Raw genomic sequence first — 9,995 nt, forward strand, 5'->3', positions numbered from 1 at the left:
AAGTAACTTGACTCTGTCAGGGTTGCTGGCTGCTTATCAAAAACCTGTTCTTCCACTAAGAGGTTGCAGAGGCAAAGTCCATGCATAGAAATCTTTACAGAGAACTTCCATACAGAATAGGAAATCATTCTCCCCATCTCTAGTGTGAGGCACATGCTGGTGAAGATTCATATCCTTAAATGCCAAGAAGCTGCATTTACTTATCCATTCACTCGCTCATTTATTCATTTACTTTAAAATATGTATTGACTGTGATCCACGACATGAGCTAGGTACTGTGAATATGAGCAACAATGAACAAGTTAGGCGTGGTGTCTACCCTCTTGGGTTGATGAGAAAATTAGTTGGACACATACACAAATAACTGCAATGCACTGGAATCGGTGGTACAATAAAGACCGTAAGAGCATGCTTTGGGAATTGCCAAAGCGATTAAAGACGTTTTCACAGAGAAAGTAATACTTGAGGTTCTCTCTGAGGTTAGGGACTGTGTCTTACTCATCACTGTGTCCCCCATGCATAGCACAGGGTTTTGCTCATAGGAGGTGCTCACAGATGTGTGTCAAATAAGTAATCAAGATCTCAAAAAATGAGTAGGAGTCACCAGACAGAATGAGAAAGGAGGTGCAATACAGGAAAGGGTTACCGTGACGAAAAGCCCAGGGCATGGGCCTCTGGGGAAGGACAAGTATTTCAGTATGGGTGTGGCACTGCGAACAGCAGGAGATGAGGCTGGAGAAGGAAGCTGGCTCAGTGTGCCATGCAAAGAAGTTCACACTCTGTCCTGGGAACAAAGGATAAATTTATTAGTGGGGACTTGCCATGGGTGGATCCATGTGGACGCACTTACTCGATTGAAGTTGGAGACTTTAAAAAAAATTTTGAGACAGAGTCTTGCTCTGTCACCCAAGCTAGAGTGCAGTGATGTGATCATGGTTTACCACAGACTTGAACTCCTGGGCTCAAGAGATCCTCCCACCTCACCCTTCCAGAGACTTTTTTTTTAAGAGCAAAAGTGTTCGTCTTGGTATCTCATGGACTAGGCCAGGAAGCTAAGTGAATGCATGAGGATTTCACAGTCCAACCAGGTGTCTACCCAGAGACCTGGTCTCTCCTACCTGGACGACCCTTTACAACTGAGAACCCAGATTCTCCACTTTGTCATTCAAAGGTATTAGAAATGTCCCTGCAGACTGGCTGCTGCTCTTCTGAATCGGTTTGGGCAGCAAACACACAAAGCAAGAAGGGAAAGTACCAGAACCTCAGGGCTGTGTGGACACTCCCAGGCACCTCACTGAGCCCCAGCACTCCGAGGCAATAACTGCAAGTCAATGCTTTCTAGCGCTTTGGCCAGGAAACAAACAGCATTCCATTGCTGGATTTTCTCTGTCTCTTCCTTATTTTTTTACCTTTTTTGACAACACTCAATACATTAATAGATATGTCAATATTCTAAACCTGGGTTCAATCCTAGCTCTCCAACTCATTAATAAGGAGACAATAATCAAGTCACTTCAAGTTTGTGACTCTGTGTCATCTACAAATGACAATGTGGCCACAGGGCTGTACTGAGAGGTCTCTAAAGCCCCTGTCAAAGGGTGTTGTTGCTTTGTAGGCATCTGACACACCTGACTGCCCCTCTGGCCTCCTCACCTGTCCTGGTAGAGAATCATGTTGAGCCTGGTTTACTGTGCTCGGAGCTGCCTCCCTTGTAACCTCAGGTTGCAGGTGCCCTGGAAGACCTCACTGCTGTTTGCTTTGTAAAATAGTGTAACTGGCTATGACTAATCAATAATCAAGAAACAGACACAGAATGAAGTCTTGGTTCCTTAGCCTGCTGCACAGGGGCCCCCATATTCAACCTCTGCTCTTCCTGCAAGAATCAGCTCTCTCTCCATGACCACCCCATACCTACACACCTACAGCGGAGGCCACTGCACGGACCAGGGAGCTGTGCTGTTACAGCACACAGTGCAGTTGCCCAGGAATGCCTTTTCCACATCCCTTCAGCTGGATTGATTCACTCGTCTTTCAAGTCTCAGCCTAAGCATCCTCTTCTCCAGGAAGAGAACTCCCGCACTGGAATGGAAACCCTTCCCTCTGCTCCTTCCTCACCTTTTGCTGTCTGCATCCCATCTTATACATCATGCAGAAACTCTCTGGCTTTAAATCTGTCTCCCCCAATGGCCTCCAAGACCCTCAAGAACAGAAACCATGACTTAGGCAGTATCTTATCCCAGAGCAAAGTGAGCATCCAGCAGACAGTTGTTGAGGGGATCTGACTAATGCAGAGAGTCCTGGAAGACTGTTCCCATGAGTTATCATTTTAACAAACACCTAGTTTCCAAAGGTGACTCCCTCCCCATGATCCATATCTCCCTGCATAGCTCTCTTATGCTTGAATCTGACTGGCCCTTAAACTCACTTTGGACCAACAGAATGCAGAGGTAGTACCTGTGCATAACTTCCAAGGCAGAGTCATAAGAAGCCTTGCAGCTTCTACTGGGCTTCTTGCAATACTTACTCTGGGACAGTGGTTCCTGAGTCAAAGCACTTTTGGTTCTCAGGAACATCTGGCCATGTCTGGAGACAATTTTGGTTATCACAACTGGTTGTGGGGAGGGAGGTGAGGGCCCTTATTACAGTAGCTAGATGCTAGAGGTCAGAGATGTTGCTAAACATTCTACAATGCACAGGACAGACCCCTGTCTCGTGCTCCACAACACAATGGGCCAAAATGTCAATAGTGCTGAGATTAAGAAATCCTGTTCTAAGGGAAGCTGAATACCATGGAATATGTCTTACTCCTCTCAAACCTCCACTCCAGAAGAAAATCTAGGCCAGTTGTATGGGGGTGGGGGCTGGCCAGCCTTGAATGATTGCATCCATGAAGCTAAAGCAACAGACATGTGCCTCAGATGCCAACTCAGAAGCCAACCACTGAAGCATTCAAATAACTCTAGCCCCAGTCACCATCAGATAACAGCCATAAGAGATCTGCTCAAGTCAACCCACAGAAGTGTGAAAGACAGTAACACATAGTTTTAGGCCACTATGTTTTGGGGGGATTTGTTACACAGCAATAGATAACCAAAGCACCCAGATTGTGATGTCTCTAGGGTTCTTGCCTTTTCCAAATGTCTCATTTTTGTTCTCTAGTTTTGTTGAAACAGGGTCTCATTCTGTTGCTCAGACTGGAGTGCAGCAGTGTGATCAGGGCTCACTGCAGCCTCACCCTCCGAAGGCTCGAGTGATCTTCCTGCCTCAGCACCCCCACCCCCAAAAGTAGCTGGGACTACATACACATGACAGCACACCTGGATAATTTTTGTATTTTTAATAAAGATGGGGTTTCACCATGTTGCCCAGGCTGGTCTCGAACTCCTGGGCTCAAGCAGTCCACCTGCCCAGGCCTCCCAAAGTGCAGGAATTACAGGCATGAGCCACCACACTGGCCTCCTTTTCATTGTTTTATTTCTCTTTCTCCTCTCCTAAAGTCTGGGATGGCAAGTTTTTACGCAAATTGGTCAACTAGTTTCCTAGGTGCTTTAGACATATGCAAATTCCCTGGTAGCTTCCTTGTTTCTACCAGTTGGGGCAGGAGGAATCTTACCGCATTTTATAAATGAAGAGCTGGGGCCATTTTTATTTCATTGCTCGGAAAAGAGAGATGGTAAAAGCCAGACTGCTACTGTAGTTTGCCCATGTAACAGGCCTCAGGAACTGCACTTCTCAAGGTGAGAAAGTTCTGACAAAGAAATAGGGGTGAGCTTTGGCTAAGAATGCCAGTCAGAAGAAGAAGAATCCACGTATACTGTCAGGCCACACCACAGTGTCCTTGGCTTCCAAAATCACACTAATGTATCATCTAACTCAATTCAATTCGGCAAGCCTTTCTTGAACACCTACTGCTCAGAAATTAAGCTGATCTCCACTGGAAGACTCAGAGATGAAATTGTCTAATTGCTGAATAAAAGAGTTAATATTTTAGTCAAAGAGACCAATATATCGACAAAAAGCCTATAAAACAGGATGCAATGAAACTGATGCTAAAGTGAAATGGAAGCAAGTGAAGGGTCTATGAGTTTGCATGATGGACAGTCATTCAATCCGTGCCATTTGTCAAGCACCTGCTATATTCTAGGCACTGTACAGCAAGAGAAATCCAAGGGTCACAGGTTTGCAACTCAACTCAAAGTTGTAATTCAACCTTTTTTTTTTTTTTTTTTTTTTTTTTTTTGAGAAGGAGTCTCACTCTATAGCCAAGGCTAGAGTGCAGTGGTGTGATCTCAGCTCACTGCAACCTCCACCTCCGGAGTCCCAGTTGAAGCCATTCTCCTGTCTCAGCATACCAAGTAGCTGGGATTACAGGCACGTGCCACCACGCCCATCTAATTTTTGTATTTTTAGTAGAGATAGGGTTTCACCATGTTGGCCAGGCTGGTCTCTAACTCCTGACCTCTTGGTTCACCTGCCTCAGCCTCCCCAAGTGCTGAGATTACAGGCATGAGCTACCACTCCCGGCCCAATTCACTATATTTTTAAAACTTAAGAAGAAATAAGGAAAAAAACGTTTTCATAAAAGAGGGGAAATCCAGCATTTGAAAATGTTCATTTCACATCTGTGCTCCTCATCTTCCCAAATGTGTAGTTAGGCAAGATGCCTTAGGCCATGCTTTCAAAATGGGGGACAGGCTCCCCTTCAGGAACTTGAGGGTAGCCAAAGGGTATAAAGAGTACGTCCAGCAGGATGGGGTAGGTCACATGACAATGAACAACCTCACCCTCAGTGGCTGGCAAAAATAGCATTTGCCTCTTGTTCTCTCAACCTGTCCAACACAGTTTAATAGAGGAGCTCAGCTTCTCCGAGTCACTCAGGGACCCAGCTGATGGCGGCTTCTTCTCGGCCGTGCCTCTGCCTCACCACAGCAAGGGAATGTGGCAAGTTGCACACTGGCCGAATTTATATGCATTTCTTGGCCAAGGCTAGTCACACAGTCACCCTTGACTTCAAGGAGACAAGGACAGGCTGTCCTACAATGTGCCTGGAAGGAGGAAGAATCCGAAATACTGGATGAACAGCACTAATCAACAACACAAGGAACCGCAGCATCAATTTGGAGGGATATCTTCCTAGAGCATCAGTTTTACTTGAATGTTGATCATTCAAACCACTGTTTAAATAGTAAAACAAGCATAAATATGTAACATGCTCAAGTTCCAAATATGCAGAGATTTTTAAGTTAAAACACAAGATTTAAAAGGAATTTCAGGCTTCTGAATTCTTAAGACTATACTTTATAAATTCCCTCAGTCACTATACTTTTCTATTTTCAGTGGTGCCTTGTGGGGAGAGCAGGGAATTAAGGAGCACTGGTTTAGGAGAAATATTCCATTTAAGGGGCATGGAATAAATAGACGCTCCTGGGCACTCTCGATAAGCAGTGGGTAATGTTCTAAATCTGAGAGGTGAGGCAGAAAAAAAAACATAGTAAACTCACTTGCATTTTTTTGGTCAACAGAAAGCAAACCATATACATGGACAGAGGCCAGTGTCTTTCTGGGAATGCCTTGCATGGACAATGAGGCCATCTCCACTGCCATTTATAAGAGAAAACAAATGCAATTCTTGTATCGAGTGCTATTGACCAAAGGGGTCACATCAAACCTGGGTCCATGAAATTCAGTTGCTTTCTGTGGATCAAACTTAATTCAGGGGTGAAATTAGGGGAATCTTAAAAGATTGATAATAGTAATACTAGTTTTACTAAGTAATGTAGAATGTAGAACTTCTACATTAAACTTCTAAATGTAGAACTTCTAAATGGAAGAGTGCTTATTATGTGCCAAGTACTATTCTAAGACATTTCTATGTAATGACGTAATTAAATCCTCAAAGCCACCCTATGTGGTGAGTGCTATTACTCCCATTTTACATTTTCTTTTTTTTTTTTTTTTTCTTTGAGATGGAGTCTTGCTCTATCATCCAGGCTGGAATGAACTGGTGCAGTCTTGGCTCTCTGCAACCTCTGGCTCCCAAGTTCAAGCGATTCTCCTGCCTCAACCTCCCAAGTAGCTAGGACTACAGGCATGCTCCACCACGCCCAGCTAATTTTTCGTATTTTTAGTAGAGACAGAGTTTTGCCATGTTTGCCAGGCTTGTCTCAAATTCCTGGCCTCAAAAATTTACAGACTTTTAGAGTCTCTTTCGAATTTTTACACTTTTTAAACTTTTTTAAAAAAAATTAGACTTTCTTAATTTTTAAAAATACAGAGGCTTTTAAACTTTTTTTAATTCTTTTTTTTTTTTTTTTGTAGCGATAGTATCTCACTATGTTGCCCAGGCTGGTCTCAAATTCCGGGCCTCAAGCAATCCTCCCACCTCAGCCTCCTAAAGTGCTAGGATTACAGGCATGAACCACTGTACTTGGCCTACAGATTAATATGCCCAAAGTCACAAAGTATGTAAGTGATGGAGACAGAATTCCAACTCAGGCAACAATCATCACTCTTAAGCATCAGGCTATTCCTCCTCAACTTGATCAATTATGGTCCATCTTATGTGTTTACCAAGCTCTAGAAAAGTGCCAAAACTCACTCAGTTCCTTATTAAGTTACCCAAGTTGGTATGGGGCAGACAGTCTGTGCTACTGAATAGAGGCCAGTCAATGGACCCTTCTTCTTTATTAGCCCAGGGAGGCCGTGCCTCTTCTGAGGACATTTCTAGACCACATTTCCAGCCCACACCCAAGACAGCCAAGGCAGGGCTGGCATGAGCACCGTGAGGCCAGTGTAATTTTCTGAAGGGAGATTTGCATTTTCTCCAATTCACTTCCCAGTAACTAATGGACACCCCAATGCTCCACATTCTACATTAAATGGAAGAATTGGCTTCAGCATGGAAACATTTTAGGGAATGTAATACCAGATACCTGCCCTTTCTGTGAAAGGACTGAGGAAAGTGAACTAAATACAGCTCCAGGAGCATTCCTTGCTTTTAAAAGAAGCAAAGAGAAACTTCAACTGGAGCTATTGGAAGAGGCCAGCTTCAAATATTTTTCTTTTATTTGGGAAGCATTGACCAAATGTGCCATACAACATCCCCACCCTAGCACCACTACCACCACAATCCCAGCCCCCAAATCACCCAGGAATATACCAGAACATGTGTTGGCCACATATGGCTTGGGTCTATTCAATCCAAAGCTGATGGCTGGTTCATGGGGTTAAAGAAACTGCAACAGGGATAGTGGTAATAGTCAACAATGAGTCAGAAAAGACCCAGAGAGATCAGCAGAGTAGATTTAGTCCCTCTCAGAGGCAGATAATGTCCATTTTCCCACTGGAAAATGCACGGGATATGGAAACAGCAAATTTGAGCTGAGATTTAATACACTCAGCAACCTACTGGCCAGACCAGTAAAGGAAAAGTGTGACTAGGGCCTAGTGTTAGACCTCAGCAGTGGAGGAACCATAAGGAACCAGTCTGAAGGTATCTCCAATTCCATACTTACTTTCTCTACTAACAACAGGCAGCCCAAGCTAAACATGGGCTGAGGCAGAACTGGGCTGTGAGCTTCCTGTGGTGACCTCTGATGCTGAGTTCTGTGGGAGTTCAGTCAGGATGGTGGGAAGGATTGTAAAATTATAGAACATAGCCACAAACCTTCTTGGAAGGCCGAGAGGTTTGCATAGTTTCAGGAGAAGTTTTGGCTGAAGGCAATGCCTAATCCCCTTTACCTTTAGTGGATAAAGAAAAGCAAAAGCTAGGAAATGCAGGGGAGTTTATCCGAATAAGTTGTTTACTCATGTGGTCCTAAAACTAACCTTTAATCTTTCGTGGGCCAGATGGCTCTCTCCAGGAAGGGCGATCGGATTTATCACCCACAAACGGTGTTTACTTTAGACCTCAGAACCTAGTATTTAATCATTATCCACAATGTGTTGACTCAGAGCCTCTGTTGTTCAATCTAAACAGAATAAATTATACCCGTAGGGCCAGCTGGTCAGGGCCGTGGCTGCTATCTCTTTACAGCACTCTCCTCGAGTATCTATGAGCAGCCATGGACCTCTAAGCTAGCTCTTTCACTGAATATTGGTGTTTGAGTGCATTTGTTCATCATTGCTGGGTTGGGGTCTGAGGGGTCTGTGGGTCAGACCCAACAGAGTTCCACTTCAGACATCATCACTTACAGCTACGGGACCAGGGGCAGGTCAAGGAGCATCTCTGATACTTGCTTTCCTTGTCACTCCTGGAAGAGAATCATCTCAACCTTGATGGAGTTGTCTGAGGAATTAAATAATGAAATAAGTTTCATCCATAGCCACGCAGGTTTGAGCTCCTTGAGGGTGATGACTCTTCCGCCACTGGCTTTTGACATCAGGTCTGGCATACTATAGGTTACTGAGTTCTGAATGATACATGAATGAACAAATTGAATGCCGCTTGTGCGCCAAACATTGCACTAGTTGCTCTGTAACTACTGTATCTTATTAGAAAAGAAAGGGCTCAAATACAATCCCACTGGTCACAAACCCAAGTCTTCCAAGATCATTCCTTGACCCTTTTTTCACCTCACCGTGCAAATGATTCTTTAAAGTGGGAGTGGAATTTTAGGCAGGAATTGACTAAGTGGGAGAGGGATTGGGATCGTGGCTTGTTTCCATTAGCTCTATCCAAAGGGCCTTTTTTCTCCCTTGTGTCAATTTAATTGCTCGCATCACTCACTTATTCATTTGTTCACCTGTAGTTTCCTGAGCTCCTACTCTATGCCAGATCCCGTGAAGTCGGCGCCCTCAGTCCTGTCCTAGAGAAGCTCACCTTTGAGGGTGCCGCATCTGTGGCACTCTAGACAAGAACACACAGCCCACACCAAGCCTCCAAATTACAGCAATGTTCTAAGGAGCAGCTGGGATTTTATTTTTCATTTCCTCTGCACACCCGTCTCTCCACATTTAGTTGATACGCTCTAAAGAACAGGCCCTGACACCTGGGGGTATGTTTTTGAAAAATGTGTGGACCATATGCATACCTAACATGCAGCAGGACCATGGAGAAATTGCTACAATGCGGCTTGGCACCAGCCAGCATTTTTTTTTTTTAATTCCTTAACATCTTGCCTACAAATTGCATCCTCAAGCACTTCAGAGAGTTGAATCACCCCCAAATGCTTACAGCTTATTTCATTATGCTTTATTTGGGGCTTTAAAGGAGGGGGGACCAGAGAATGTCAGGAACAGTTTAGCAGCATTAGGGCTGATTAGGTTGAAGAGCATTCAAAGAAATTTATTTCTATATTCATTTTGTTATCGAGATCATGTGTTTCTCTGAAAGCAATCCTGTGATTGCCTTACAAGTATGTTTCCTAACCTCTCATGAGCCCATTAGCCATTGTTTGGCTGCCTTTTATTAATTTTTAAAAAGGAAAAGAGGACAGAGTTAGTGAGCATTCCTAAGGCTGAAGCCAGGGTCGAGCAGGCCCTGTTCTAGGAATGGGGGAATTCAGCTTCCAGCCACTCTACTACTTCTAAGTTGTGTAACCCTGGCAAACCACTGTACTTCTCTGGGCTTCTGCTGTCACCCTTTTTTAAATGCAGCAGCAGTGATGATGTCCATCTCCATGGAGCTGTACTGCTTACAAAGCTCTGGCACATGCATGGTCTTAGAGGCATCATGTCAACCACAGCATGGAATCACAGCTCACACAATGTGAGCTGTGTGGCCAAAAAGCAAGTTAACTGATCTCTCTGAAATTCAGTTTCCTTGTAAAATGAGATGGGAATGGAAGAGCAAGTGGGAGACTCAAATGAGGCAAGGGATCTCAAATTTCTTTTCAAATAGTTGTGTAAGCATTGAGACTCAGGTCTCCCTTGGCCCCAGCTCCCACTCCATTATCTCCAGCATTTCTCCCAGCTTCCCTAAATGAACAAATGCATAATATAGGTTAGAACAGTGTACATGCTGTGCAAGAGAAATTTCCAGATAAGTCTCTTAG

The sequence above is a fragment of the Saimiri boliviensis genome, chromosome 2 (genome assembly GCF_048565385.1).
Source record: "Saimiri boliviensis isolate mSaiBol1 chromosome 2, mSaiBol1.pri, whole genome shotgun sequence".
In the NCBI taxonomy this organism is placed as follows: Eukaryota; Metazoa; Chordata; class Mammalia; order Primates; family Cebidae; genus Saimiri; species Saimiri boliviensis.